This window comes from Phaseolus vulgaris, chromosome 11 (assembly GCF_051622355.1).
Source record: "Phaseolus vulgaris cultivar YP4 chromosome 11, ASM5162235v1, whole genome shotgun sequence".
Taxonomy (NCBI): Eukaryota; Viridiplantae; Streptophyta; class Magnoliopsida; order Fabales; family Fabaceae; genus Phaseolus; species Phaseolus vulgaris.
This window is the reverse complement of record NC_143508.1, coordinates 42021003-42025630: the sequence shown is the minus strand read 5'-3', so window position 1 is coordinate 42025630 and position 4628 is coordinate 42021003.

Here is a 4628-nt window from a genome sequence, read left to right as displayed (position 1 = left end):
AACATCTCCAAACAATAAAAGCAGGAAACAAATAGTTTGTACAAGAATAAACCACACTGGTTTTCCCCAAACAAGCATACAATCTAGTCTTTTACCATTTGTTCCTTCTTGTGTGAGAAGTGTTTTTCACTGGTTTTCTTCCTCTCAAAAAGCCTTTCTTTGTTTTGGGTGCTGATTTCTTTGCTACATCACTATTGCAAATGGAATCATTTACTTCGTGACTGGTAAGTACATTTTTTGTTTAGTAACTGCTATGTGTTTAGCTATTCTTTGAAATTTTAATAATATATCTTTATTATAAAAAGAATGTATGCATGAGTGAAATCTTATCTTGCACAACTGACTGGAAATGAACATTGCATGGTTAATCATTGTTTGTTTTTAGTCTGATATAAATCTTGAAGAGTGTTAAAAGTTTTATTTTCCAATGAAAATGGCTTGTAGTCTTACTTGATTCAAATGAAAGTTTCTTTGCTATAAAAAAAAGAAAGTTTCATTTCAATTCAATTGAGAGTAGTTAAGAAACAAAAACATCTTCATTCATATATTGTCTACCTCTAAATAATTTTGTTAATGAATATTTACTACATATTTACTACATACGATACAAGTTACAACACCAATCTTCAATTTTTATTTTTTTATTAACAAATAATATAATAAAAGAGGATACTTCACGTATTCCAACCCATACACAGATAACAAACAAGAGGTTCTCACCTCTATAGAGTCTTAAATGTTTTCTTAAATTTTGTTAGAAATAATATATGATCTGATATATTAATGAATAAAGAAATTAAGATGGAAGCATTAATGTAGTATTGAGATGGTGAAGTAGGTTATTAGGCCATGATTGCTACAAAACAATAAGTGCAGTAGTATTCATTTTCTTGGGAACTACACACGCTATTACTACATAACAAAACCGTTTCTTGGAAAATCAACCTCCACCACCAGACAGAACACCAAGTACAAGAACTAGAACATTATCAAAATTTTCTCATTAAATTCTCATACAGATAATATATAATCTGATATATTAATAAACAAATTAAGATGGAAGCATTAATATGTAGCATAGAGATGCTCAACTAGGTTATTGAGATGCTCAATTATGTAATTAGCCCAACACTGGTGCAATTCATCCATTTGCAGTGATGCATAGAGATGCTCATCCTTTTGCAGTGATGCATGGAATTTGATTGGTACAATGTTGAAGCTGTCTACATATGTGAAACATGCAGAGGTAAGATTCAACTTGATGATCAACTTTAAAAAAATGTTTCAGATTGAACAGCCAATGCATGGTGAGGGTTGGTGGCAGAAACACCATCATCGTTGGACTCCTTATACACTGTGAGATCAAATACATGCATTGGTTTTCATTAAACCACATCACACTTTAATCCATATTTTATAAATAATCACTTTGTAGAGAAAAACAGTTCATCATAATGATAATATTTTGCCTGAAAATAATAACTTTTTGTTATGATAGCATTTTTTTTTCTTAAATTTAATTTTCAAGTCTTTTGCATAGGATCAAGAAGTTAGCAAGTAAACGTTAATTCATATATTGCATTGTTTTCCTCTATAAAAAGTGATTATTTAGTGTAAAATATAGATTTTACGAATAAGCTAAGATAATCTGGCAAAGACTAAAATTACTACTTTTCCTTCAAAGCATTTTTTTTTTCAATTTTAATCTAATTATGTCTTGGTGAGCTCACATATGAAGAAACAAGAACTTTAATATTGATGCCTGCAAAATAGAGATAAAGTCAAACCAATGAAATTCTGAGCTGTTAAAATAGCAGGGTGCAGTAAAAGGCAACTGTAATTTGCCGTATGTTTCAAATTTACCACCATGCGTTGGAACTTCTTAGGTTTTGTGCATAAATGTCAAATTTGATTGTCAGATTCAACTGTGCATGTAAAATTCATCATAATTTCTCTTATAAGAAAATATTGAAATGTGTACCATTGATCCAATGAATTTTAATAACTTTATTGAGATAAAGTTAACGTCAAAGCCTTGAGATGCTGAATTAGGTTACAAACACAAGCTATTCTGCAAAAAAGTAGCAGCTGCTGTTTACTGCACCATGCTACTTTAGCAGTTCAGAATTTCATTGGTTTTATATCTGCTCTGCAGGCCAGAACATTAAAGTTCTTGTTTTCTTCCTTTGAATACTTACCAAGAAATAATTAGATTAAAATTGTAAAAAAAAAGCCTTTCAAAGAAAAGTAGTAATTTTAGGTTAAAATGAATTTATAATGCTTAAAATAAGTTTAATTAAGTTAAAAAATGGATAAATGGTGTGAGATAATTTTAGTTAATTGATATGCAATTGTCATATGGAATTCTATAAACTTATTGTGTGATAATTGATAATTACATTAATAAATAATTGTCATGTGGTTTGCGTTGGAATTCTGTGACTGTGATGTTTGGATTAAAGTGTGATGTTGTTTAATGAATACCAATTCATGTCTTTGATCTGGCATAGTATAAGGAATCCAGCGATGAAACATGTTTTAGACAGCTTCAACGTTGTACGAATCAAACTCCATGCATTACTGCAAAAGGATGAGCATCTCTATGCATCACTGAAAAGGAATCCAGCGGTGATGCTGTTTGTGCCACCAACCCTCAGCATGCAGACTATGGCTTCCACAATTTTGAAAGTTGATGATGAATTTGAATCTTAGCTCTGCATGTTTGACATATGTAGCTTATTCAGTTGCAGCAGTGTTGGATTAATAATAACCTACTTCAGCATCTTTATGCTACACTAATTCTTCCACTTCTTCTACTTCCTCTTCTGTGTGGTGGCAGATTTTCCAAGGAACCCTTTTAGTATGAAGTATTTGACTGTGTAGTTCCCAATAATGACCTACGCATCTCAATGCTACATTAATGCTTCCATCCTAATTTCTTTATTAATTAATATATCAGATCATATATTATTTGCAAGAAAATTTATGTGAAATTGAAACCTACGTACGCTCTTCAATATCTTCTCTTCTCAAACAACAAAACTTTTAAAACCCTAATATTCCTTGGACACCACCGAAACTTGTTCTACGAGGTAGTTCTAAAACTTCACCTTACATTCGTGCTTAACATTTCTCTCTGGACACCACTTTTTTTTCGCATTTATTTAATTTTGGATTTGTTTTTGTATTTTGAAGTTGTTGGAACTGGCACAAGTGTATACATTTTTGTGTGAACTGTTTTGTGAATTATCTCGTGTGATAGGTAGTTTTGGGTATCTATAGTTTGATAAGGTTATTAGAAGTTGCATTGCTTAGAATAACTTCCCCTGCATCTCGAACTTCTTCTACCTGGAATATAAAATATTTGAGAAACACTCTTTGGTTGCAAACGAGTTTTATTGAAAAGTGTAGGGCAATACTTATTCTTAACCAATCATATATTGTTGCTAACATCTCTTTTGAGACAATATACTACTATTGCTTTAGCATTATTAGGATCTGTACTAAAGAGGTATAAACGAAGAATACATCGATGCCCAAAACTATATATATAAAGAGGTATATAATCACCATATCAAAGTTCAAATTAATAAAGTTTAAATTAATGGATATGTTTAAAATAATAAGTGGTGCAGAAAGAAATGTCCAAATAAATTATAAGCTCAATAAGAAAGTCTTATAAATAGAGGATCAATCCAAAAGATAAGTAAGAGTGAATTTTATCTTATGAATGCATAAACTATTTCTAACTTTGGCATCGGAGCACCTTGCAGGTACACACCCAACCGTGATAGGAGAAGCCGAAAGTCCAATCTGGAGAGCTCAACCGAGAGAGGAGAAGCTGAAAGCCTCGCCGAAGAGATCAACTTGTAAATATTGTGTTATCAGCTTGAATAAGAGTCATCAACCTTTTTGCAAAAACAAGATCCATATTTTATAAGGGGAAACTAAACACTTTACTTTAACTTAAAGTTAATCGAAAATTATAAATTTTAAGCAAATTTTAGTTAATGAAAATATATTTAGAAGCATGTTTCAAAAAAATATATCTATAAAATTTCTGATTTTAAATTTGGTAGTGTTCAATTTCATGTTTATAACGTGTTTGATACAAAATAAATTGAGTTTTAAGAAAATTGAAGTCCTATTAATAATCCTGTGTACCAGAGAAAATTAGAAACTCGCCATGGCTTCATCAGTATTGGATCAAGTGCTTTGATGTATGTTTAGTTTCATGATTGTTACTATGTATGTTGCTCCACTGTGTTGAGATATTATCTAACTTTACTTTAGATAATTTTTTAGATATTTAATTTTATATTAAAAGTTAATAGTGAACTTGTTGACACCAATTTTATTTTCATACTGGTATGCTTTGCTTGAACTTCGTGCATAAAAAATTCTAACAAATACATGCCAACATTAGTTAAATGCTCCACATCATTTCATGGGACCATGATATAAGGAGATAACATAGTTTAGTTTAAAGAACCGCTTCCTTTCACTACAACAAAATCATTCATTCCGTTGCAAGAAAATTCCGTTATAAGAAAATCATGAAATAAAAATTAATTTTAAAGACAAAAAATAATTAGTTACGTGATTAAATTAGAGATATTTTAGAGATT